Below are 27,161 nucleotides of genomic sequence, written 5' to 3' on the forward strand. Positions count from 1 at the left end.
ATCCTGGCAGGCAGCGCAGAGTGGGAGAGGGGATGTGACATCTGGAGCCCAGGGTTGGGGAGAATGGAAAGAGGACACCAGCTGTGTGTCTGTGCCACTCATGCTCAGACCACATGCTCAGTAGGGCTGTCCCAGCCTGTGCCTGTCTCCTTTGTCACCGGGCCCTGTCTCCCATGTGTGGTGCTTTGCAGCTCGAAGGAACTTGTCCTCCAAGTTCCTGCCGAAACACCTCTTCTCTGGGAAGTCTTCTGGGATCTTTCCAGGCCAAGATACTGCCCACTCTCCTGGAGTCTCACAGCCCACTCTGGTTATTATTGAGACGCTGAGACAGTCCCTCCTTGAAGGCAGGGGTGAGCCCTGGTTGTGTCCCCAGTCTCAGAGTATCTGCCAGGTCCCAGCCAAATCCCAGCTCTGCCTTGGGTTCCTTGTCTGTAAAGCAAATCCAAGGCACAGAACTAGTGCTTGGGGACCATAGGGCAGGACAAGGGCAGAAAGGGCTGCTTGTGCTGTGCCCTCAGACCTGTGCCCTGGGGCCTCGGGGAGCAGGTTGCTGAATACCCAGGCCCAGACCCGGCGCCATAAGGAGAGGCCTCTCCTGCCTGTGGGAGCCGGGCGAGCCCCGCCTTTTGAAATGGAAGTCTTGACCCCACCTCGCCCTGTGAGATTATGGGCCGGGAGCCCAGCATGTGGCAGGTGCCCATGAATGTCTGTGGGTTGTCTCTAAGTCTCAGCTTCTTTATCTGAGAAGCAAGAGAGAGGCACCTGCCACTTGCCCAGGTCAGACACCTCAGGTCTGCAGGGGCAAGGGGACAGCTGGTGTCCCTCAGTCTGGACAGGAGCTGTGGTAGAGGGCTGTGGAGCCAGGGGCCTGACCTCCCTTCCTCACATCTGTGGTTTAAACTTCCATTCTCCTAATCTGTGCTGGAAAGGAATTGGGTTGCACCCCAAATCTTCACACAGCCCCCTTCCACTACTTTAGGCTGGGCCCACCTTTGTGTGTGTTCTGCTTCCCACGCAGATCTCGGGACAGGATCAGGAGACCCCTATGGCTCCAGGGTGCTACCGTCACCTAGCCTGAGCCAGCCCAGGCAGCGGGAGTCAGGGGCTAGCTCAGCTGACCTGGGTCCACACCAGCCCCGGGTCCCTGCGTCACACCAGGCCCTGCCCTGCCCACCGCGCAGTACTGCTCTCAGCCACACCCTTCCTGCTCGCTGCTGACTCCCCGTGCAGAGGCCGCCTCCAGCGCATGCTCCGCTCAGGAAACCACTCTCTTGGCAGGTGCCCAGGGGTGGCACTGGCGCTGGCACTGCTACTCCAGGGTGAGGGTCTGGATCATTGGGCTGCTTTGCCGAGGGGCAGCCTGGGGGCCTGGCCAGTCAGCTCAAGCCCTGAGGCCTGTTAAGTGGCAGCGGGCTCAGGACACTGCTCTGTCCACTGTGGTCCAGACTCTAGTGTAGAGACCCCTTCTCCTCCACGCACTGGCTTCTCAGTGACTACCTCCTCCTGGAAGCCCTTTCTACCTCCCAGGGCTGTGGAGAGGGATCCTCTCCTGGGGCTCAGGCTGGACTGTGGGCATTTTTTACCTATTTTTTCCCCCACCAGACCGTGAGCTCCTTGAGGAACATTATGCATTTCTGGACCCCTGGGCTGGGCACACAGTAGGCTCTCGATAAATGCTTGTGCTTGTTGGACAGTTGGTGGGAACTGGGAGGACCTTAAAGATCACTTTGGAGAAGACATGGGGTTCCCTCCAGAGAGGAGTGTGGAACGAGGCTGCATGGTCAAGAGGAGAGGGCCCTGGGTTCTAATTCTGTCAGCCTGGGGACTGATGCGGCTGGGCCACTTCCTTCACCTGTGCCTCAGTTTCCTTATTTGTAAGCAAGCATGTTAAAGCTGCCTTCCATGGTTGTACTGGGAATTGAACCACCAGGCTTGCTTGGAGCTCCCTGAGTACGGGTCAGTGCCTCACCCCGCCTTCTTCCCCAGGCGCGTGGTGTGAGCCCCAGAGCGGACAGCTGGGGGGCGGTCCCTCAGTGTGCACTGCAGCCGGAGCCGGTGGGCATGGGACAAGCCAGAAGCCTTCCCCGCCCGGCTTTCCCTGGGCCCTGGATATTACTGACCACACCGGGGAGAGGGTCAGAAAGGGAGGCCGGCTCCATGCACCCAGCCCGCCCCTCAACTGAGCCCCGGCTGCCTTCACCAGGGTCCCCTCTGCCACGGACATTTTTATATTTGAGTAGATGAAAGATTTTCACTCCTTTTTGTGTGTGTGGGTGTTGTTGTTGTTTTTTAGTTTTGGGGGCTAGGATTAGCTGGTCTCTGGCTGCAGGTTCCTTGAAGCTCTGCTGTGAGGAGAGGGCGTCAGAGGGCCTGTGCTGTGCCGCTGGGCCCTGATCCTCCTGCAGGTCCTGGGCGGGGGCTCAGCGGCAGGCCTGGGAGGAGAGTGGATGAGGGGTCAGGCCCTGCTGCAGGCACGAGCCCACCTCTGGCTCCCTGCCTGGCTGGGCCTGGCCCCCAGGAGGGTCGGGCCTGGCCCTGCCTCCTGCTGTCAGTCCCCTGTCCCCCGTCCCCCGGGCCGGCCTGGCTGCCCGGGCAGCAGCGGCAGTGCAGGGGCGCATGCGTGCGGCGGGAGTGAGCTGGCTGTGGAGAATTAATATTCCTGGAACATCGCCCCGGCCGCCTGCACACGCCGAGGAGAATATTACGGCGATTAGCGGTGGGAGTTCGGCCTGCACGCAATATCTGGATGGAGAATTCGGTGTGATTAATCTGGCGCTAAGTAGCAGCCTCCGGGGTCCGCAGGGCTCTGGCATGTTTGGAATGGGAAAAAAGCTTGGGAGTGCAGCGATTCTTTGGGGGGCTCTTTGGGGGTCTGCCAAGGTGGCAGCTGTGCCCGGGGCAGGCTGCAGGCTCCTGGTGGCCCTGGGTGGGCGGATCATCCCTTGTTTGTGGCCCTGGGCAGACTGCCAGCAGATAGAAGGATGTGCGGTTCAGGATCTCAGCCTGACATTCGCCCTCGGCCTTTCTGCCCCTTTAGCCTCCCGTGCTCAGTGTCCCTGCCCCGTGTTCCACTTGTAGCTTCACCGCACACTTCATGCCGCCTTTCTGGGCCTCAGTTTCCCTATCTATAAAACGGGATGCGTGATTCCTGCTCTGCCATCTCAGGGGAAAATAACCTATATTTCCCATTTTATGGAGGAGGAAACAGGCTGTGAGCATTTTGCACAGCCGGGAGTGGCACTGTAGTATGCAGATGTTGGGGATTATTGTTAGTAATTCTACTAACAACTTGATTTCAGAAGCCACCAGCTCCTCTCGCTTTGTCTCTGCTCTTTCGGCTGTTACAGATCTGGTGTTTGGAACCTTCCAGAGTGTGTTGGTGGATGTAGTAGCAGGGAGAGAGTTCTGATTATCTTACAGATTTGAATCTATGGGTCCATCTGTAAAATGGGTATAAAATACCTCATGTCCCTGAAATGGGGGCCCAAGCCAGAAAAGCTGATTCCTGTTTTAAGATCTTCATTCTGGGGATGTTTTACAGTCTAACTTAAGAGTGCTTGCTGGTGGAGGCAATATGAAACTGGTGGTGGTGTGGGTCAGGACATCTGTCTGCCTGGTCTTCCTCTCACTCCCCAGCCTCAGCCTGGCCCCTTGTCAGAGGGAAGCACTGAATGCCAAGGCTGGAAGGGAATTTCCTGATCTACCGGGTCCTGGAGAAGGAATGAGGCCTGCCCAAGGCTGCACCAAAGTGGTGATGTTGAGGGAGGAACGCAGTCTTTGGAAACAGTCAGGCCTGCATCGACCTTGGGCAAGTCTTTCTCTGAGCCTCAGTTTCCTTATCTGCAGAATGGGACAGTTGCACCAGCCTTTTGGGGTGGAACAGTGTACTGCTCTCCTAGCAGGAAAAGGTCTGGTTCTCCTGGGAGTCCCAGAGGGCTTTCGGAGGGGTGCCCAGCACAAATGACTGGCCTGCCTCCTCTTTTCCCCACGGGCTGGATTTGCTGAAAGCTCTTGTGGTGAAGGAACTCAACCATTGCACTTTTTCACTCAATTGCTTCAAGCTCTGTGGGCTGAATGTTTCCAGATCTGATTTGCAGGATTTTTTTTTTTTTTTTTTTTTTTTTTTGGCTAGTGAGGCCTCAGACCTCTATGCAACTCACCATTCTGCCCAGAAATGGATACTGGATCAATTGTCTTCACTCCCTCTTTCCCACGCAAGCGATGTAATGGCCTTTGAAAGGGGGTTGGTGTGGTTTCCCAGCAGTAGAGTTATCTGTGGTCTTGAGCAGCTAAATTTGCAGCCAGGCTTTTCAGGAGGACTGATTTTAGTGAGTCCCTGAAACAGCTGGACACAGTGCAAAGCAGCAGGGTCAGGGAGTGGCAAGTGAGGCTCTGTGGGTTTGACTTCATTCACTGCTGAATCCTTGGTGCTTACAACAGTAGGAGCTCAAATCAACACTGCTCGAATGAGTGTGTGCATGCATGTTGAGATGGATGGGTGTGTGCATGCATGATGGGATGGATAAGTGCATGCATGCATGATGGGATGGATGGGTGCGTGCATGCATGTTGGGATGGATGGGTGCATGGGATGGATAAGTGCATGCATGCATGATGGGATGGATGGGTGCATGCATGCATGCATGATGGGACGGATGGGAGCGAGCATGCATGATGGGATGGATGGGTGCGAGCATGCATGATGGGATGGATGGGTATGTGCATGCATGATGGGTTAGATACATGCTATGATGAGAAGCAGTAGAGTGTGTTGGTTAAAAGCCCAGACTCAAGCTAGACAGCCTGGAATTGAATCCTGGCTCTGCTCTTTATTGGTTGTGTGACTTTGGTAACTCAGTTCAGTTCCCTGAGCCTCAGTTTGCTCATCTGTAAAATGGACCAGATGATTCCAATCTCCCTCCTAGCTCAGTTGTTCTGGTCTCTGTGTTATTGCCCTTTATCCCCCAAAATAATGTGAACAGAGAACAGAGGCTTGGTGCTCCTTGATCCCTCCAGCTCAGCCACCAGCCTCCCAAAAACCTGTGCTCCTAAATGGAAGCAACAGGACCTCTCTACCCAAGTGTGCCTGGGAGTAACCACCTTGGAAATGTGCATTTTGCCTTTGGGGGCTGGGTGCCCATCCCCCCCCCATGCATTTGCTCCTTCCTCCCTTCCCCCAAGCAGTCCTGACCCAGCTTACACACCCCCTCCCCCAGGAAGCCTTTCCTGATGCCTCCCTGCCAGTTACACTCCCTTCTAAGCCCTTCTCTGCATCTTCTGCTCTTGGCTTGTGATCCCACCTCACCCACGCTGGATGTTTGTGAAAAGTTATTGATGTCCTCCGTCGTTCAAGGGGACTGAAGAGAACCTACCTTTATTGCACATCTACTAAGTGCCTGGCCCTGTGCTAGTAGGCACATTTGTCTTCCTTGTCTGAAATTACCCACTGAAAGTCTCAGTGAAGTAAAGAGTGTCACCTTCCAAGAGGAGAAGACTGAGGCTTGGAAAGGTTATGTTGGAGCCCAGTCTCTGATGCCGTGGAGCTCACTTCCTTCTTCCACCGCTCACAGCATCTCTCGGCCTTTGCTCTGTCCTCTGAGGCCCCTTGTGTACCCTGACCAGATATAGTAGTGACAATGGAAGCTCACTGGGATCTGGCTCCTGCTGGCAGTCCAAGAAGCTTGCATCCCTTATCTCCCATAATCTTACAACTACTCAATAAGGTATCTTATATAAGGTATCTTATCCTCATTTTATAGGTGGAGCATAGGTGGCTCAGAGAAGTTGAGTAACTTGCCCAAGGTCACACAGGAAGCAGTTGGTACAGCCAAGATCTAAAACCAGACAGCCTGATGAAGGCGCCTGCCAAATTGAATTAAAATTCTCCAATCTACTATTTCAAGCAACCTCACCTGGCCTCCTCAGTGCTTATTTCTTGAGCGTTCGCTGTGTCCAGGCCCTGTACCAAGGGTCGGAGGACAAGACAGACCCATGTCCTCAGTCAACTGGAAGCCCCACAGTGGGACGGGATGGGCAGATGAATGGGCAGGTACAGTTCTGCTGGGATCTGATGAGGGTCTACACTGTGCTGAGATCCTCCTAGGGACACTGTTGTTACTGATCCCAACTTCATATAGGGTCAGACAGCCTCAGAGGGGCCAGGTGGCTTCTCTGAGATCACGCAGTTTGAGCGCCGGGGTGGGAGGATCTGCACCCCAGCAGTGTGCCTCAGAGCCCCGCCCTCCACTTCTGCCTGCCTTCCAGGACACTGGGTATAAGCTGCAATCCGGGGGGAAACGTGGGAAGTGGCGCCTAACTTGGATATGGGGGTCAGCTTCTCAGAGGAAGTGATATCTAAGTGGACTTAGGGGAAGTGATGTTTAAGGGTCTCCACTTAGATGGGGTGGGAGTAGGGTGAGGAGAAGGTGTTCCAGGTAGAGGGAATAGCATGTCAAAGGCCCAGAGGCAAGGGAGAGGGTGTGTAGAGAACTGGATGGAGGTGTTTGTTATAGGTTTCCTCACTGGCACTTGCAGTTGCAGGCACATCTTCCCTGAATGGAAATGTATCGAGCAAGGTTTACTGAGTGCCTGGTGTGGATTCTGCACCCCCTTAAACATAGTCCCAGCCCTTGGTGGGGAGAGGAGCTGGTGAAAAGCATCGTGGGAGTCCCAAGGACCGTGGCAGGAACACTCGCTCCAGGAGCTAGGAAGGACCAAGGAGAGTGGAAGTACTTTCCAGACAGCGGGGGTGGCCTTGTGTCCTCACCTATAACCCTGACGTGCTAGACCTGGGAAAGATAAAAGGAAAAACCCAGTTGCAGGCACGTGCCAAGTTTGGGGCAGCCAGTGATCAGCAGCCCATATGCCTTGTGGCATCAGGGAAGAGGAGAAAGGTGCCACCATGGAGCTGGTGGAGAAGGGTCTGGAGGGTCCCCAGGCCAGCCTGGGGCCTTGGGCTGAAGTAAGCATGGCAGAGTGAGCAGAGGCTGGAGCACTGGAGCTTTCTGAGTGGAGGTGGGCCTGGGACGGGGAGGCCCCGCCAGGTCAAAGTTGGCTCAAGCAGCTGCAGAGTGAAGGCTCAGGCTGAGGTCATTGCAGGGCCAAGGATCTGGCCATGGTCTGGAGTCCAGGTGCTGGGCACCCAGGTCTATTTCATCCCACTGCTTCCTGGGCCTTGGTTTCCCCATCTTGACTGGGGCACTGGTGTTTACCTCTCAGGTGTTTCCTGGGAGTAAGGAGGGGAGTGTGAGGTGCCTGGTGCTTGTCTGCATATAGTAGGTGCTCAGCCCCTTGGAACTAGGGATGCTCTTTACCCTGAGGGGCAGAGCCGGGACTCCAAGCCAGTCCCCCTCTTGCTGCAGCCTCCCTGAGATGGGATTTGAGGTGCAAGGGTGGATGGGCTGCTCTGCCCTGCCCCTGCTGAAGCCCCGCTTTGTGAGTTGTCAGACCCCAGCCAGGCCTCACTGCATGGCCTACAAAGGCTTTGAAAAGCCCTGAGGCTGCCCAGCTGGCCCTTTAGGCTCTGGGCTCCTTTGCTGGCCCTGACCAGCCCTTTGCTACCACCTTTGTGACTCATGGCTTCAAATCCAAGCTCCTTTCCCTACTGCACAGCCTCAGGGATGGCCTTCCTTCTCGGAGCCTCACCAGGTAAAATGGAGCCCTCTCTGGTCTTTGTGACCACCACCCACGGTGCTGGGTGTGAGTTCTCAGCGCACAGTAGGTGCTCTGTGAATGGTCAGGGTTGCCTTTATCCCACGGTGTCCAAGAGCAGCAGTGAGCTGCAATTCTCACCGTGGTGGGCGTTCACCCCTTTTAAGCCATTCACTCTGGGGCCAATTACAAATAGACACATAATCACCCCTATCTATAGAGATAAAACATATTCTTCCGATGAGCCCGCCCCTCCTCTGCCCCCCCCCCACGCTGGCATGGGCTCTCTGCAGTTGAGGGCCACAGAGGGATCCAGTGCTCCCCTCCCTCCTCCATCCATCCCCCCTCCTCCCCGCTGCTCCTCTATCTCCACCCTGCAGAGGTGAGAGCGGCAGGGGCCGTGATGTCAGAGGCTCAGCTGATGTCACCGCCCCGGCCCTGTGACTTCACTTGCGGGCTTGGGCAGGAGGAGCCGAGAGGAGGCTGAGAGCTGGGAAACTACCCCCCTTCCTTTTCCTTCTCCCTTCCCCTTTCCCCTCCTCCCCAGCTCGGCTCAGGAGTTGTTTTCCTCCCCGGTGGTCGCGGGGCTGTCAGGGGGTCTGGGGCAAGTGCCAGGAAGGATGCCGCTGCAAAGGTAACGGTGTGCGTGCTGCCTCTCCCGCGGTCGTGAAAGTTTGCTCTGGCATGCGAGGCGTGTCCGCTGGGTGCTCCCGGTGCCGCGCTGCCCTGGCCCGAGGCTCCTGGGGGGCGGGCAGGGGCAGGGTGGGCCAGGGCAGGGCTGGCAGGGGCCTCCTGGGCGGCCTTCACTGCCTTGTCCCCATCAAAGGCCACAGCTGCTCAAGTGGCGGCTGCAGCTTTGAAACTGCCATAAAGAGCGATGGAGGGCGGGGAGCGCGGGGACGTTCAGAGCGGTGCCCGGGAGGGTGGCTGTGAGAGGAGGAGGGGCGAGGGCGCTGCTCTGAAGCAGCAGCAGCAGGGGTGTGGAGTGCAGGTCCCTGGGTCAGAGTCCCAGGGGCTGTCTTGTCCCGCGTCCCTGTCCCCCTGGTCCAGCCGCTGTGTGTGGCTGGGACCCCAGCCGGGAGGGTACAGAGGCGGCGGGGAGCGGGGGCTGGGTTCTCCCTCGCACCCCCTGGTTCCCGGGCATCTTCTCCCCCCTCCAGCAGGCCATTTGTCAGCAGTGATGCGGGACAAAGGAGGGGCAGTGGGTGGCCTGCTGCGAGTTGGGCGATGGGCACGGAGCAAGGGCTGGAGAGAAAGCCGACAATGAGAGGCAGACCGAGGGCTCTGCTCGCTCCGGCTGTCGAGGGAGCCGTCATTTTGTGTTAGCGTGTGTGTCTGAGGTGGGAGGAGGAAGAGAGAGGAGAATGACAGGAGAAGGATTATGACATTGTGTTGTCTCTGTTTGTGGTAAATGCAGATTTGGCACCAGTGGTTTCCCGGGAAAAGCAGCAGCAAGTCACCCAGGCCGAGGCCTTGGCCCAGACCCACAGAGAGAGCCCGTGTGGGGCGGGTTGGGGCTTTATTTGTTCCTCCCTTTTTTTTCTGTCTGGCGTGTGCTTCTTCCATTTGTTTTACAGTGAAACGCTGGAGACAGGCCGGCGTGGCAGGAGGAGCGGAGCCCCCTCCTCCTGGCATGCCAGCCCCTCTGCACCTTGCCCTGCAGGAGTCCCCGGCAGCTCCATCCTAGGTCTCTGCCCCCAGCCAGGGTCACGCTTGCATCGTTCACTGACCGGGGCGGCCGGAGCTCTCTCAAGGCTACTTCTGCCCACAGCTGCTCCCGTGGGCAACCAGAGAGGGAGAGCCCGGGGCCGGGGCTGAGATGGGGCCAGGACTGGGCACACCCCGGCTACAGTGCCGGCCTAGCCTGCCTGGTGGTTGGCAAAGAGCCCTACAGCCAGGGGCTGTTGGTAAAGTGTCCTGGGACTTTGACTCCTCTGACAGGTCCCTGAGGGCAGGGAGCTTGAGCCTGCCTTGGGCCAGGAAGCAGCCATAGCCCAAGGCTCTGGGCTGCCACAGTGCTCAGGCAGGTGCAGTGACATGGACACAGGTGGTTAGTGTGTCTGGAGCAGGCCTCCCCGAAGAACGCGGGGTGGGGTGGATTTTACCAGGGCCAGGCTATGGCTCAGGCCCCAGTGGGGACGGAGAGTTCTGAGCTGAGAAGCCAAGGCAGGAGTGTCTACAGGTGGAGGGGCGGGGAAGGCTGGGCCTCAGGCTATGGCCCTCCTTCTAGTCTCTCTTGCCCTGAAGCTAGTGCTTTGCCTGGACCTTACCGCCTCTTCTTTTGCCTGGTCAAGTCCTCTGGACTTGGTTCACCTCTTGCAGGCAGCCTCCCCTGCTTGGGTGGGCTTTGGGGCCTGTGCTGTGTCCACTCTGTGACCTCTCACAGCCCTGACCCACTGTGGACGTCTGGGTGCAGAGCCGGCGTGGGCATCCTTGGGTACCAGGACTTTTAAGGCAGCCCCTCTGCATCCCTGGCGCCTTCCCAGAGCTGCGCATAGAGGGGTTTGTTCCTAGAGCTCAGAGGAACAGACCCAGACTCAGGTCCCCAGGAAGTGGGACCACCAGGGTGGAACAGCCTCCCCTACCCACATCCTAGATGGTGTGATGGGCTCACTTCCTTTGGGCAGCCCCACTGCAAGGGGGTTTTCCCCATGGAGCCTGGCATGGGGGGCAAGCTGAGCCACAGCCATGGCTGCGAGGGAGGACATCTGCCGTGAGCTAGGGGCTATTTGTGAGGAGCAGCTGCCTGCCTTTACAGCCTTGGCCTTGGGGCTGAGCCAACCTGAGGGGCTGCAGGGCTCTGCTGACCCCTGGAGCTCCGTGTGCGAGATAGAAAAGGAAGGAAGAGTGGACAGGCTCTCTCCAAGGCCAAGATGTTTGGTCCATTCCAGACCCTGGGCTCAGGACCCTCTTGGGAGCACCAGGCTGGGCAGCCTACTCCACCCAGCCCAGGTCCACAGTGCCTGGAGCTGGCACTCTCCTGGCCCCTGGCAGAGACGGGAGAATCACACACATACCCCGTCCCTCCAGACACCCCCAATCTGATGGCCCCACAGGGTTGAGAGTCAGGCAGTCCTTAGTTGTAGCCTTCCTGGCCATGCAGGCTTTACAGACATGCTCTACCTGTGTGACCCTGCGCGAGTTACTTAGTCTCGCAGAGCCACAGTTTTAAAAGGCAGTGACCTAGCAGTAGTAATCCTTTCCTGAGGCTTATTATGAGGATTAAGGAGACTGCAGGTGCATCATCTGCACATAGCAGGTGCTCATTTAATGGCAGCTGTGGTTAGGAGGGAGCTGGCTATGCCAGAAACTGAGGCAAGATGAAAAAAGTTCTCCTCGGGTGAGTTCTGTTCTGATGGGGCAATCAAGAGAGGCTTCACAGAGGTGATGGCATTTGAAGGCCTTGAAGAGTGCGTAGGAGTTTGCCAGGCTAAAGCAGGGGAGGGGTGTAGAACAGAGTGTGAGAATAGAGTTTCTGGGGTGTAAGAGGCAGGTTATACTGTGTGGCTGAAGCCCACAGAAGGGAATAGGGGCCCTGTTTCCCTTGGCAGTGGGAGCCCGTTCTGGAGGAAGAACCTGACCTGATGACAGACTGGGCAGGTTCCACACCAACATCTCAGTCACTGCAAACGTGCCTTCCGCATGTGTTTACATCTTAGCACTTCAGACATTCTCCAGGATCTTGCAAAGCTGGCTTGTTCTAGCTCCTCCTAAGCCAGGCCTCTCAGGCCACTTTGTAGTGTTGGGATTCCCACATAGCCTTATATTTGACTTTAAGGACCAGCTTGGGTCTTCCTTTAACTCAGAGTCTCAGGGCTTCTAGGGCCCAGGACCAGCCCAGGCCACATTCTGAGCTGGAGCCAATGCTGCCAGGGAAGCAGTTTGGATGCCCAGTCAAGTCCCTGACTTGGATGAGGGGTCCTGGAGCAGCTTCTCCAGCCTGGGCCCGAGATGACTGGGAGCTCCTGCAAGAGGCTGAGGTGGCTAGTCCCCCAGACCCATCCGCGATGGAGCACAGAGGGGTGGTTAAGGGCTTGGGGCCAGACAGCCTGGGTTAGATCCTGTCTGTTATTTGCCAGCTGTGTGGCATTAAGCAAGTCACTTGCCCTCTGAGTCTTTGTGTTCTTGGGCAATAATAATGGCTGCATTGCAGGACTGTGGTAAAGATTTCATGAGAAATTCTCACAAAGTAGTCAACCCAGAGCCTGGATCCCAGGTATACCCAATAATTGTTAGCTTAAAAAAAGACAGCCTAGCAGAGTGAAGGCTCTGGCACCTAGTCTCTGTGGGCTAATCACTTAATTCCTTAGTTTCCCTAACTGTAAAATGGAGATGCTAATTGTGGCTGGTAATAATAGCCAGACTAAAGAGTACTTACTGTGAGTGCTCTGTTCTAATTGCCTAACCATGTATTAGCTTATTTAATACAACCTCTCCCCACTCAGAGCTACATGTGGGGGCAGGGTGGGGGCCCAGGCATCCCCGGAGACACAAGTGTGCAAGGAAGAGCCCCAGATATTTGGCATTTTCTGGATGAGGCCGAACTAAACCTCTTGGTCAGTGAGGCAAGACCAGAGGGAAGTGGATGGCTGAGTGTGAGGTGTGAAGATGAGGAAGGGCCCACCCACTACTGCAAATGGGCCTCCTGGGGTGGGACACCCCTCACACATGGCAGAGCCACCTACACACAGGGCTGTGATTCTCTTGTTGCTTTGATTTTCTTGGTTTCCATGTAGGTTGTGACTTGGGTGGTATCATCTGCCCATTGATTTTTCCAGAAAGGATGCCCCCCCATTCTGTAGTCAGCCCACAGATGAGTGACCTCTGCCTAGCCTTCCCACTGCCCCTCCTGTCCTCACCTGGTCTGAGCTAGAGGACCCAGAGGGTCTGGCAAGGTAGCAGCTCCCAGGAGGCCCCCAGAGGGCACAGGGCTGCCCAACGCCATGCAACGCACCTCCACCTCGTGCAGGGAGTGCACACGGGTGGTGTCTGCAGGGCGGGAGCGCCACATCCAGCCCACTCCTGGCTGTGTGAGGCTGATGCCAGGGAGGACCGAGCAGCTCATTACTCTCCCTCCTGCCCTCAGCACAAGCTTTGGAATCAGACAGACGGGGCTCACTCCTTGCTCTACTCTGTCTGTGCTGGGTGATCTTGGGCACCTCACTTCCCTGAGCCCGTTTGCCCGTGGGGAGAATGATGCTACCTCATGGGACACCTCATGCTGGAATAACGGAGGTGGCACTTAGGTATGCGGTCGCTGAGGCAGCGCTTGTGTGGTTGCAGCCTTTGTGCTGGGCGACGCTAATGTCCCCGTTCTATAGGTGAAAAGGCTGAGGCTCCAAGAGCTGAGGGAGCTTGCTCAAGGTCGCAGCGCCCTCTGCCCTTCCTTGCTGTTTTACACCCTCCTGCTACCACCAAAAAGGAGCCAGCAGATGATAAAGCTGGGAGTCTGGCTGGGGTGGGGTGAGCAGGACGGGGAAAGGGAACCCAGAGACCCCTGGGTGAAGAGGCTGGGGAGACACATGGTAACGCCCTGGTGACCACAGTGGTGAGGTGGTTTTCATGCAGGCCTGGTTTGCTCACAGAGGGATGTATTCATAATGGGAATAGTGTCGCCGGGTATGCGAGGACGGGGGGGGGGGGGGGGAGTGCAGGGGGCTGCATTTCTGCACATGCCATTTCTGCTCCCCCTCGCTCAGTGGGAATGTGGGGGGTGCTTACTGGCACTGCACGAGTTCGGATCCTGGCTCTGCCGTCACTAGCTGTGTGGTCTCAGGCTAATTATTTATTGCCCTGAGCCTCAGTTTCCATACTCGTAAATTGGGATAGTTCTTGTACTCAGTGTCGTGGGGATATGAGCTCGTGCAGGTAGTGTTTGGCACACAGGAAAGCTGTAGGAATGTTCTCTGTTGTTATTCTCTCAAATCAGCTCAGCCTCCCCTCGCTCCCCCAGCATTTATTTACTCAGCACCAAGCCCAGCAGCCCCTCCTGCGCCCTGGGCCCTGCCTACCGCCAGCCTCAGGGCCTGGGAGCCGAGGAAGTGGAGCTGACGCCTCTGAGAATTGGTGTGTTGGCTCCCACTGCTGGCGTGACAGACATCCTGAGGAAATATGTCAGTTTAAAATAGTTCTGAAAGAAATTTCTGGAAAACTCTCTTAACACCATGGGGGCCATCCGTAGCCTGAACTTTGGTCAGGTTCTGGTCTTGGTTTTGCCACGATTTGCTGGGGACTCTCCCTTTCCTGGGCCTCAGTTTCCTCATCTGTAAAGTGGGGAGCAGTAACTCTACCCCCCCTCTCAGAGGGCTGACTATGAGACTGCTCATGTGAAATATGCTTTGTAAACTCAAGAGCACCTTGCAGCTGTTGGGAGCTTTTGGTTCCGTTTCTGGTCATTCACAAGACGGCCACCGGCAGCTGCCTGTGCACTGTCATGCCGTGTGCTGACTCTGGGCTTGGATGTTGATGGAACAGTGGCTCTGCTCCCTGAGTTGTGGCCTCACTGAAACCCTTGCTCCTTCTAGGAGACATGCCGGTAAGTGTCTTGTCCCGTTCATTAGTTCATCCTACACATTTCTGAAGCAACTCCATGTGTTGAGCCCTGGGCTGGCTTATGGGGTGAGGCCAGAGAGCTGGTGGTCAGCCTGCTGCCGAGAGCTCAGTCTAGGAGGAGGGGATGCGAAGACTCACACCCAGATGACCAAATGACTGAGGTTCAGGGGTGACTTGACACGGAGCCAGGGCTTCGTAGAAGAGGGACAGCCACAGGGAAAGATAGCTTACAAGTGAATGTTAGCTTGTGTCTTCTGCTCGGAATCCTTCAACAGCTCCTCCTTTTGCCCTGAGATGAAGTCCCAAAGCTTCTTGTGGCCTATACCATCTTGCTGCAGCTGCATCTCCAACTTTCTCATTTCACTTAAGTTACACTGGCCTTCTTCCCCTTCCTGGATGTCTGCTTGCTCCCTCCTGCCTCAGGGCCTTTGCCACGGCACACCGCTGCCTGGAGCTCTCTTCCAGCCTCATTATGTGGCTATTTTCTATCTGTCCTTCAGGTCTCACCCCAAATGTTCTGGATCCTTAAGACTCGGGTCCCAATTATATACCTGTGCACCTGCCATATTTCTTACTAATGCATATCAGGGCTGTTATCAAATGATTATTGATTTGATGATTCTTTCTCTCTCTAATCACCCCATGGGATCATAAGCTCCATGACAATAGGGACCCATGGATCAATGCCTGTCATATGATAAGAGATCAATCAATGTTTGTTGAATGAATATATGATGAGTATTAGGGTAAGGCTTTGTGGAGGAGATGGCATTTGGGTAAGATTTGAAAGAAGGTATAATGTCCATCCGTAGGGAAGTGGGAAGGGCATTCTTGCTTTGGGGAACAGACAGGCACACAACTCATTAGGTTAGTCAGAGAGGCAGAGGAGACATAGGAGAGAAGGTTGGAAAGGTGAGCAGAGCAGAGATGAGGGTTTTGTATTCCAGGTGGATGGAAATAAACTTGAATTCTGAAGCCACTCAGGACCCACCGAAGACTTTTGATCCAGGGAGAGTCAGGTCGAAACTGGCTTTGGATAACTGTAATGAGTCTGCAGGGATAGCTGGGCCAGAAAAGAGGCTGCAGTCAAGAGGGCCAGTTGAGAGTTGGAGACTCCACAGCTCCTGCTGCTTTTTGTTCCCTGGAATCACACGTGCTTTGGCAGTTGTCCTCAAGAGCTCGCAGGGAGATACAGGGCAGTGGTGAGGAACCTCACAGGTGTGGCTGCTTCCAGAAGACAACTGCCTTGGTGGCAGAGTAGTTATTCCTAAGTCACTTGAGGGAGAGACAGAGTGGAGCATCTGTCCGCATTTCTTAGCTTCCCTTGTGAGAGGGCAGCATCCAGCTCTGCATCCTGGTGCCTTCTAAGTGGCCCAGGAATCTTGATACTGAAGGGCCAGCAGTCCATAGCAAAAGATGAGCAGAAGTATTTCCTTCCATGCCTCTGTAGGGAGGCAGTAGATATGGTCAAGAGTCAGGATTCTCAAGGACCTGAGGACAAATCCCAAATCTACCACTTGGCAGCTGTGCACCTTTGGGCATCTTCTTAGCAACTCTGGGCTTCAGTTTCTTTAGCTGTGAAATGGGGGCTGCTCTGGTGTTGTGAAGGTTAAGGTTAGGTGACACATACTAGCTCCAAGCACTGGGAACACTGAAGGCTCAGGAAGTCGTGGCCGTTATCATGGCTGCATTTTTCTCCATGGTTTGAATTCATAGCAGGAAGCTTGGGTTTCAGGCTTAAAAATGAAGAGCATGTCAACAAAACAGGATGGAACAAAGTCTTTTCCCAGCATGCCTCAGCATGTGGCACTGCCTTCCCGTGGAGCTCAAACAATGATGTGGCTAAAAGTCTTGAGCTTTCAAGCAGAAATAATCCCGATGGAAAAGGAACCTCCCTATTGTTATCCCATGATAAAACAAGGCAGGGGCTCTGTAGCCTGAGAAATTCCAGCTCTGCCCCCTCCTACCTGCTCTGTGCCTCAGTTTCCTCATATGCAAAATGAGGTAAGAATAGTACCTATTTCCTAAGGTTGTTGTGAGGATTAAGCGAGTTCATGCAGGTAAAGTGCTTTAGAATGTGCCTTTGTCACTACTATTGTTAGATCACTTCTTCTTCACTTTAACTTTTTGTAGTGCCCAGTGACTCAGTGGGGGCTCTGGAGCCAGAAGGCCGAGTTCAAATCCCAGCCCTGCCTCTGGCTAGCTGTGCGACCTGGGCAAGTCTCTTAACCTGTGTGTGAACCCATTCCGGGCTCTGTACAATGAAGATGACAGTCTTTGCCTCAGGGTTGTTGTGAGGCGTGAATGAGCACCCAGGTACAGCCTGACTCCCTGGAGGCAGATTACTCACCCCTCCCCCTACCTGTCCCAATTTGCAGATGAAGGAATTGAGACTCTGAGCCATTGGATAATTTGCTGAAGGACACATATTGGTGAGACCAGGCTTGCCCCCAACTCAATGACCTGTGCTGGCACCACCATGCTAGTGGCTGCCCAGAGAGAATCCAGGGGCAGTGAGTGTGGAGGTGGGAGTGTAGGGTGATCTGGGTGACCAGGCTGCAGGGGCTTTGTGAGTGAGCTGATATGCAGCAGCTGCTGCTTGGTCAGCAGGTTGTAGTTTTCCAGGCATGGGGTCTGAGGCCCCCAACTGCCCCCTGTGGGAGAGGCTAGCACTGACCCTATTGTCCTCTAATGTTTCTTTCCCTATATGCCTGCAGACTCTTGGACCCACCGATTTTCTATGTCCATAGCCATCTTTTTATTGTTTACTGAGTGCTGGGAAGCTTGGTGGTTAAGTGTGCAGCCTCTGAAGACCTGGGTTCAAATACTAGCCACGTGACTTGGGATAACTCTTTGCACCTCAGTGGTCCCATCTGTAAAATGGGGGGGGGGGTGATAACAGTACCAACCTCATCAGGTTGTTGCAAATATTAAATAGGATGATAAAGGCAAATCTGCACAGTGCCTGGTTCATAGTAAGCTTGGATTCCTCTAGGCTGTATCACCATGATTAACATGATTTTGGGGGACATAGTACCCCACCTGCATAGGATGCTGGAAGACCCAAGGGAAACAGAGGTCTCTCTGCCCTGCAGATGCTCATAGTCCAGTGGAACAGATGGACACATTCACAAATAGCCCACTGTGATCAATGGGAGTTCAGATGAAAGAGCTACAACTTCCACCCTGGAGGGCAGAGTAGAGGGGCAAACTTGGTGAGCAGAGGTCACCGTGAGACTCTGAAACAAATTCATGCCAAGCCTGTCACAGATAAAAAGCCTTGCAGGATCCCACCCTTGCCCAACTCTGCAGCCTCAGCCTTCCTCCCCTCACTCTCCATAGTGTACCAGCCCTCCTGGGCACAGTAGGTAGCTGTTCCCCACACCCCCTAAGTCTTGGCATTCCCTGGCCTTCCCTTAGCTTAGAGCCTTCCCTGATCTTGTCCCAGAAAGAATTGTTCTAAGCCCCCAGGCTTTGCATACAGCAGGGGCTCTATGTGGAATGGAAGTCTGCCCACAAAGGATTCCCCACTTTGCAGTTTGTGCACTCTCAGCATCCTTGTGCTTTGCACTGGGAAGGTGCCCGGCTTGGGGACAGGCTCAGTGGGATGCTGTGGGGAGTCTCCCACTCTGTTAACCAGAGCCTTTTGTACGTTGCCTCCTGGAAGACTGAGCCCTGAGTTTGTGAGCAGGAATTCTAGGCTTCACTCCTGGTGTGCCAGAGTTAGCAGGCAGCCCTTCCCAAAGAGGAAGGAGAGCTGGGGCTTGTTGAAGGATAAAGGTGAGGGCTGTACGTGTGCTCAAGAGAGCCAGCAAGTGAGAGAAAGGACATCTGCCTGCTGCTGAAGGCGCCGACACCCGGCTCACTTCGCACAAGTCACTGATCTGCTGAACAGGGCCAGTCTCCTCAATCAATCCATGCTGACAGATGGTAGCGGAATCAGTGACCTAGAGGCAGAGGCTCCATTTGTAATCCCGGAGTGGCCCAGGCGCCTGGAGGAGGGCAGAGGAGTTTGTAATAAAAGGAGTGACACAGGGTTTCCAAAAGCCATCTTTGAGCCAGAGAGGAGGGAAAGGATTAATTTTGCTTCTGGAATTGATACACTGATTCAGTTCAATAAGTATTTTTTTAGTAGACTGGTTTAGGAGAGAGGGAAAAAAAAACCTAACTGGTCTACTGTCCTTTCCTTAAAGAGCTCAAGTGTGGTAGGAAAAATATAATCCATACATTTGAGGCAACGTGAGAACAAAAGAAGATGCTAATGTGATCAAAGAGGAAAGGGAATCTAGTTATTAAGCTCCTTTCACCATGGGATCTTGGGCAGTAACTTCTCATCTCAGAGCTGCAGTCTGCTTATGTGTCATTTTGTGTCCACATCAGAACGGTAGCTGGTGTTAATGTGTGCCTAGTACTGTCCTGAATTCTTTATGCAGATCTCTTTAGATTGCTACACCACCATCTGAGTAAGGTTATAATTACGCCCATTTTACAGCTGAAGAGGCCACACAGTATAAGAGTAACTCAAATCTGTCTGTTGGCCATGACACCCATGCATGTTCTTTTTCCAAATGGCACCAAAAGGGAAAGAGACAGGCCACAGGGACAAAGAGGACTGGCTGGCCTGGTCCTAGGATTGGGGAAGTTTCTAGGTATAGGTCAAACGGGCAATGTTCCAGTAGGATCTGAAAGGGTTCCGAGAGGGCTGTAGGATCATGAGATGCAGGAGCTGACAAGAGCCTAGACTCCAGTTATCTGTCTGCATTCTTTCCCTTTTAAATGCAGTTCTGCCACAGATTGTCACCATCCTCCCAGCCCCCATGTGAGACATGAGTGAGCTAAGGAAGAAGGGGAAGAAGGGAGATATAATGGGGCAGGAGATTATAAAGAAAAGGGCTTCCTTTTTCTTCATGAATTCTCTTCAAGAAATTGAAGGTGCCCCCAATAGTATTCAGGAAGCTCCCCTCTATTCTCTCATTTTTGTCCAGAAAACATGGATCTGTGCCGAGAGTCCCTGTATCTTTCCCTTTGCTTCCCTGAACTAAGCAGAAGCCAGGCACTGGTCTTTTGAAAGTCTTGGGGCCTGAGAATTTGAAAATGAAACTCACAGTTAGAAGAACAATGGAACAGCCAGAGGGCAGGGCTTAGTAGCCTGCTCAGCTCTGCCCCGGAAGAGCCTGGCACCCTGCCTGGCATGTAGGAGGTGTTGAGGACTCAGGTCCTCAGGAATAGTCCTGACCTGCATTGCAGCAGCCCTCACTTTAAAAGATTGGACAGAAGCCAGGGGAAATCACTGCCTTCCCCAATCATATCCTCCTGCCAGGGTCCCAGAATCACCTCAGCCCCTGCCTAGGATCCTGGGCCCCTCCTTGAGTGGCCTGAGATGAGGCAAAGCATTAATGCCTCTGGCTAGGTGGGGTGAAAGGGTAAAGCCAGGCCCAGGGGAGTAGTATTCCTCAAATATACTGAAATCTGGACCCCAGGCCACACCTGGTTCCTGTCAATCTCCACCTGCTGCCTGAAGCACTTTTCCCATCCCAATTTACTTTCAAGTTGGATGTTGCTTCAGGAAAGAAAGCTACATACTCCCCTAACATCTAGGACAGATGGGAGCCTAATTTAGAATCAGCAATTTTAGCCAACATTAGGACATCTAATCCAATTCTCCTCATCAACAGGAAACTGAGGCCCAAAGTGGGGAGAGAATTTGGCCAGGTCAAAGGTCAGAGGCAGGATCACAAACACTCCAAAGCACATTCTACCCTCACTGGCCTTCTCACTAATATTTTTTGGGGGGGTTGAGGGACAGGGTCTTGTTCTGTTGCCCAGGCTAGAAGGCAGTGGCCTCATCATAGCTCACCATACCCTCAAACTCCTGGGGTCAAGGGATCCTCCCACCTCAGCCTCCTGAGTAACTGGGACTACAGGCTCATGCCACAACACCTGGCTAATTCTTTTTGCTTTTTGTAGAGACTGGGGTCTTGCTATGTTGTCCAGGCAGGTCTTAAACTCCTGGCCTCAAGTTATCCTCCTGAGTGGGGCCTCCCAGAGTGCAGGGATTACAGGCCTGAGCGACTGCACCTGGCCCTTCATACTTTTGATGGCAGTGAACCACATGGCACCAACACTCACACAGTGATGGTTCTGTAACTCAGCTTTTGTCAAGAAAACAGTCAAGCCCTTCCTTTATTCTATAAATGTATCAGATTTGCAAAGGATGCCTGGGACCAGGCTGAAGCCTTGGCACCACAAATCCTCTGCTTACCTCCAAATTAATTCTGGACCAAGGCATTGCAGCTTCTTAATGCAGCTGCAGAAATGCAACTGACATTTGTGGAGCGTCTATTTTATACGTGAGATAGGTAGGCCTCCCTCCTCATCGTTTTTTTATTGCTGAGGAAACCGAGGCTCTGAGGGAAACCGAGTCGTGCATCCAAGGACACTGGGCAGCACGGGCGCAGGCCGTGGAACCAGAGGACCAGGCCGGCTGCCCCAGGGCCCAGATGGGTCTTGGCAGGCAAGAGTCACCCCATGCCCGGCCCGACTAAAAAGGCCACCAGGAAGAGGCCCGGCCCTCGCCCACGGCTCTCGGCTCTCTGGGCTGCCAGAGGCGCGATTCTGGCGTTGGAGGCTCCAGGGAACTCCAGAAATCTCAGTGAGAGATTCCGGGCCACCAACTCCCCAGAAAGTTGGCTTGCGGCCACCCCCAAGACGGCCCCAGGCGCGGGCAGACAAGGCACTGGGCGGGCGGCGTGCTGCGCCCCGCGGCTGCCGAGAGGATCCCGCGGGACTCGGCCGCTGGCCTGGGGTCTGCGCTACCCCGGCCCAGCGCGCGCTGGCCTCGACGCCGCTGCACGCGGGTGGGCACGCGCGCGCCCGGCCCCGCCCCCTGCCGCCCCGCCCCCGCCGCGCGCACCGCCCCGCTGCGCGCCCTCCCGCCCGCCCGCGCGCTGCGGCCCGGAGCCTCCCTATTGGCCGCTCGCCGTCACCTGACGCTCTGTTATTTCCTGTGTGTTGGGAGAATGGAGAGAAAAAACCCCGAACCGAGCCGCTTTCGGCCCCTGCGAGGCGGCCGCGGCCTCCGCCAGGGGAGCCCGCCCTGAGGCGCGCCTGACTGGGGAACGAGCGCGCGGGCCGGAGCGAGCCTTGAGGGGCCGCGGCCCCGGCCCGCCCGCCGCCGGCCGGGGCGCCCGAGCTGGAGGCGGCAGAGCCACCCCCACCCCCACCCCGCACAGCGCCGCCCGCCGCCGCCGCTCCCTCCCCTCCCGCCCCCGGCGGAGGCCGAGGGACGGGGCGGAGGGCTCCAGCAGGTAACCGCCGCCCAGGCCTGAAGGGGGAGGGAAAGGGTTGGGCCTGAGGGGCTGGGGTCAGTCCAGGGTGTCCGGCCCTGGGGCCTGGGAGCAGAGGTCCTGGCCCGACCTGGGAGTATTGAGCCTCCTGGACTCCGAGCCGGGGCTTAAGGTGCTGAGGAGAATGTTCCTGCCCGGCCAGACCCAGGAGTGCGGGGCGGGGTCCTGGGCCGGACCTGGCCTAGGGGTGCCAAGGCGAAGGGGTCCGGCTTGGCGTCAGAGGGCTGAGGTGTCTCGGTCCGGCCTGGGAGTGCGGTCCTAGCTTGAGGGGCCCGAGGAGAGGTACCTGCTTGTCGCGGCCTTGGGTGCAAAGGCGGCGGGGTGTGAGCGGGGTCAATCAGCGCCGCCTGCCCCGGGGCCCTCAGCAGCCTCCGGGGGGCTGACGACGCTCTCCTCTTCGCTGCGGGCTGGAGGCAAGGCCAGCGGGGCGGAGGACCCGGCTAGTGGCGGGCGGGAGGGAGCCGCGCTGGGGCGCCCTGGAGTAGGAGCGCGTCCCAGGCCGCGGGAGGGATGGGGCCGTTTATTGCCATGTGAACACCTGAAGCCATGTGGACGCGGTTACTTCTCGCCTGTTGGAGGCGGAGGGCAGGTACCCGCTGGCAGCGCGCAAGGTCTCGGCGCGGGGAGTGGAGCACGGGACACACTTCCTGTGTGGGGCTTTCTCCCCTCCCCCGCCGCGGTGAGCCGGGCGGGGTGTGGGATACGGCGGACTCCGTGCGCGAGGGAGTGCTCGTTTGGAGACCTGAGGCGCTAACCTACTCATCCCTCGTTTTGGGAGGTGGGGGAGTGGTGTTTGACGGATCCAGCCGATTCATCTCGGGCTACGGCGGTAGGTGCAGTGTCTTCTGTGCGCTGGGATGGGAGTGGAATTTAGTGAGTTGGGGGTGGGGGGCGGTGCCAAGGAGCGGCCGCCTTCCCCGATTTGTGGGTGGGGATTGTCTGTTTTTGTGGTTGTGAATACTAGCATAGTCTGTATTCAAACCTTTAGTTTGACTTAGGGGTCAGGTCAAAATTAGGATTTTTTTCCTCTTTCATCTTGGCTTTTTTCCCCTCGAAGATGGATGGAATTTTCGAACTATTATCTCACAGGCTGATCTTTGAATGATAATTAGACCCTTATGTTAACAGCCTCAGTGAAGAGTTTTCATAAGACATCTTACAAGGGGTAGCAGCTTGGTGGATGAGAAACTGCACTGAATTCCGACCCAGGAGATCAGGAATCTACTTCCAGTTTTGCCACCAAATATGAAGCTCTGGGCAAGTTACACTTACCCTCTCAATGCTCCAATTTCCTCATGGTAAATGAGGACTCCTGCCAGGTCAAACATTACAGGAGCTTGTTTTTTTGTTTTTTTTTTGTCTCTCCCATGTTGTGCTCTCGTTTTAACTGTAGGCAACTTTCCTGAGAAATGCAGGCTCTACCTTAGCTGAGATGACTTAAAAGCCTATCCTCTAGTTTCCAGCCTCTTCCTTCTCCAATACAGCATAAAACTTGGTCAGGGTATGGTCTTCTGTGAAATTCCAGGTGCTGTTCTGTGCTTCAGAACAGACTGTATTATATTATTCTAGCCTATGTGGAATACACCTTACTTATTTATTTATTTATTTATTTATTTTGTCTTTGTGGAAGAAGTTATCAGAAAAAAGACTTCAGAGAACGTTTGACTACTTGGGAGAATGTGGGTAACTTTTTTTTTTTTTATTATTAGACAGAGTCTCACTCTGTTGCCCTGAGTAGAATGCTGCAACCTCAAATGCCTGGGCTCAACCGATCCTCCTGCCTCAGCCTCCCAAGTAGCTGGGGGCACCACAGGTGTGCACCACGATGCTGGCTAATTTTTCTATTTTTTGTCGAGACTGGTCTTGCTCTTGCTCAGGCTGGTCTCAGATTTCTGGCCTCAAGTGATCCTCCCCTCTGGCCTCCCAGAGTGCTAGGATTACAGGCCTGAGCCACCTAGCCCAGTCAATGTGGGTAACTTTTGATTAGGTCTGTGTCTGCTGCTTGGCTCAAAGGAGTTCCAACATCGTCCTCTTCCGGTAGATTATGGAGGGATCTTATTAAAAGTTCTTCCGAGGGATATTTAGCTAACTTGAAATTTCCAGCTTCAGTATTCTCAAAGTAGGAGAGTGAATAGAATGCCATAATCTCTCCTGTGAGATGGTGTGCTAGTAGAATTAACTGTCACCTCAGGGTGCACTAATTATCTGCATCCTCAGATTATTCCTTAATGGTAGCTGGATGCTCGCTCAGATGCTGAAGAACCCCAATTAATTTCACTGATTTTATGGTGTGTGAAGGCCTTCGGCCATGCTTTTGACTGGTGAGTATTTCTAGACCAACCACAGAATTTGTTTTAAATTTCTAGTACTGTGATGTTTGACAGACATGTGCCCAATGTAGTGTAATATGTCTGTCACTCTTAGGTCACTTTTTGTTCAGTCTTTTCAAACAGTTTCCAAAAGGGTCCCAGCATGGGCAGGGTGTTGTGCTCATAATATTTACTTTGGAGATGGTTTGGTTGAAGTTTTGTTGTATGTTAACATCAGGCCTTTTACATAGGTATACACTTTTATACAGCTACACAGATTATTTGAAGTTCCTGAAATAAGCATTTCTTCTATATCAGGATTTGAGTTACAACCTTGTGTTCAGTGTGGGATTTTAAAAACCCTAGTTACTCAAATTGTAAGCAGTTATCCCATTCAAAGTATATTATGCTTGTCTTGTAACTTATGAGAAAAATAGTATTATAAAACTTTTGTTCTATTGAGGTGATTTGTGTGTGTGTGTGTATTTATGTGAGAGAAGGTTGGCAAAATTGCTAAGATGTTAGGAGACATGGCTTTTAGGTTCCATAGCCTTTTAGTGGTATACTTTCTTTAACTCTATAAAATAAGATGGAATGTAGTTGAAATATCATGTCTATTTATACCAAGAAATTAGAGTTGGACTACTTCTGGTGAGTTCAGCCTACTCTTCCTGTAGATGGGAAAGGATGCTAACATTTGTATAAAAAACATGCCTTTATGCTGCACTCAGTCCAAGGCATTTTATATTATCTTAACAACATACACCCAGCAAACCTGGATCATCTTTCCTTTCCCTGAGAGGTCATAGAGCTAGTGAAAGTCAGGGTTTGGATGTGACTCCTCCCCTTGACATCAAACCCTGTACCGTACTAGGTCTGTTTACAGTTCACTTCCTGCTCAGGGCACAAAAGGGCTAGTGGTAGATGTAGCCCTGGAATCCATAGCTTCCTGTTGTGCCCCTCTTTTATTTTTTTAAAGCTGAAATCTGGATTCAGGTAAAATACTGGAAAGCATGACTTTTGTGGCTGCTTGTGCCTTTGTGAGCTTGGGGATTTTCTAAACTTTTACTTTCTCCCTACCTGGTCAGTTTTGCTAGTGTACCTGAGATTTAATCTATAAATCTTCCAAACCCAATTCTGGCATTATGACTTGAGCTGAAATATTTTGTATCAACTCAGTTATATAATACATAAGGGGCTGTTTCTTCCTGTCTGTTACTGGTTTTCAATGCACAGGAAACATAGTATGTGTGACTGCTCTCAGTTTGACCAGGTGAGACTCAAAAGATATATTTACCATCTTCCCCAGTATCCTTTAAGCACCCTTCCTCAAGGGGGAGAGTTGTAGTCAAGGCACCTTAGTATTCATTAGATCTGTCTGGGGCCGCTGACTCTGCTGCCTTTATTTTCTTTTTTTTGGAGATATAAAAAAGTAACAAAGTAAAGCCGTATTTTATTGGAATAAAATGGTACATCAGATTTACACATTTGGAATACAATATACTGAAATCAGAGCTTTCATAGTTAGAGCATAATTTGGTCACATGGCACCACATTGGGTAGTTTGATTATTGGTTAGGCTGTTGAACGTCCTTTAATACCCATGGCACCTGCAGTATGGGTGAAAAGGTTCTCATGGTAATAAACAACAATCAGTACTTTTCTGCATTATAGCTGTGTTTGCTTTGTAGGTAATGCATACAGCCCAGCAGGAAGATGAACTATAACATGAGTTATTGGTGTATCTGTGGCTTATTATCTGATGTTTCATTGTGAGGAATTAAGAAAGAGAAAACATTAGCTACTGGGGAAAATATCCTTATTGCAGTATGTAAGCTATTCTCTAGGAAAGGGTAGGAATTCATTGAACACTTGAATGTCAGGTTGATTGGAAGATTGTTTCCACATTTGAACATCACATCCCTGAATGTGGATTAAGGTCCTCCTGTGTGTTTTTTTAATTTTCATTAACAAGTGTTTATAGGCACTGTTTTAAGCATAGGAGATGCAGTGGTGGGCAAGAAAGAGCCTACTTTTAGAGACTGTAAACAGTAAGTAAATAAAAATGTTAGATAGTGATAATAGCTTGAAGGGAATAAAAAAACAATAGGATAGCGACTTGGGGGGTGCTACTTCAGAATGGTCACAAAGATATTCCCTGTTATGAAGCCTTTTCTGCCAGGAGGGCAGTTGAACTGGATCTGTGGGATGGATGAAAATGGCATTAAACTAAGTAAATAATTTGATTTAGCCTTGAACATCTTGAGAATTTAATGCAAAGGATGGAAGTGGGCTGAAGTTTTTCCTGTGTTTATATAATATCTTCATGCTTTGTGAATAGGGACCTGGTTCAAAAGAGCTTTAGGGAGATCATTAGTGGTACCTTGTGAAGGCTAAGAAAGAGGAATGTTGTCTGGTTTTTAAAAATTCATCCTGATAAAAAATGTAGAGATGTGTTATAATATTGGTGAGTGCTAGGCAATATGGGAAACATTCTTTGGTTGTGTTTATGTTACTTGGGGAGTTGGATTAGGTTGTTAGAATCATTGTACTTTGTTATTGCTTCAAATAGAGAAATCCTGAGTGACTGAGTGGAACTTGGGTGTGGGGATGTCAAGGGAAGCAAGGATAGCTCCAAGCAGAGGCTCTGGCCAGGCAGGGAACAGTGCAGGTCACACAGGCTTTGTTAACCGTAGCCAGGAGGGCTCGTCTTCTCAGTCTTTCCCAGCCAGCTGGCATCCAGCGTGCCTTCTCCCACCCTTTCCATACTCTCTGATCATAGAATTTTAGAGGTGAGAGAAACCTAAGAAGTTGCCTAGTCTAACTCTTTGGCTTTGCAACTCAAGAAAGATACCAAGAGGGTGATGACTTTTCCAAAGTTATGTAGCTTTATATTGACAGAATCAAGGGTGGAACCCTGTTCTTTGCCAGCTATACCCCATGCCCTCACCAGAGGATTGATATTTCACGGTGGCTCCCGATTGGACAAAGGAAGGAAGCTTCTGTGTGCTAGTGTATTCACTTAGTGTACCACTGTTACTTATCACACAGATGTGTATTGTCGGCTTCTTAGTCCTTACTGGTTTCTCTCCTGATTTTGTCTTGGTCCAGAAAGGATGATGGAGAAACTCTTCCTTTGCCACATTCAGTATTAGTTGTTCAGTTAGAGTGAGGCCTTTTAGATGAAGGGGGAAAGTTCTGATATGTGACTAAAATTGGTTTCTAGAATTAAAAAGTTAAGGCCCCAGAGTCATAAGTTCTTTTACCTCCAGATCTCAGTTTCAGGGAAGCCCAGATCTCACTG

General features: G+C 53.1%; 1 protein-coding gene across 4 annotated transcripts in view; it reads left to right on the top strand.

Annotated features, from left to right (window-relative positions):
* TCF20 (transcription factor 20) overlaps positions 1-27,161 on the top strand; it is a 169,081-nt gene that overhangs the window by 46,805 nt on the left and 95,115 nt on the right. Inside the window, exon 1 of one of the 4 annotated variants that reach the window (XM_076006946.1) lies at positions 21,199-21,509. The exons of 2 other annotated variants lie outside the window; for them this stretch is intronic. The gene's annotated coding sequence lies outside the window, so the exon portion shown is untranslated. Of the gene's footprint in view, positions 1-21,198; positions 21,510-27,161 lie in introns of those variants that run through there. One more of the 4 variants, XM_012741804.2, reaches the window with a different exon arrangement.

This window comes from Microcebus murinus, chromosome 10 (genome assembly GCF_040939455.1).
Source record: "Microcebus murinus isolate Inina chromosome 10, M.murinus_Inina_mat1.0, whole genome shotgun sequence".
NCBI classification, from domain to species: Eukaryota; Metazoa; Chordata; class Mammalia; order Primates; family Cheirogaleidae; genus Microcebus; species Microcebus murinus.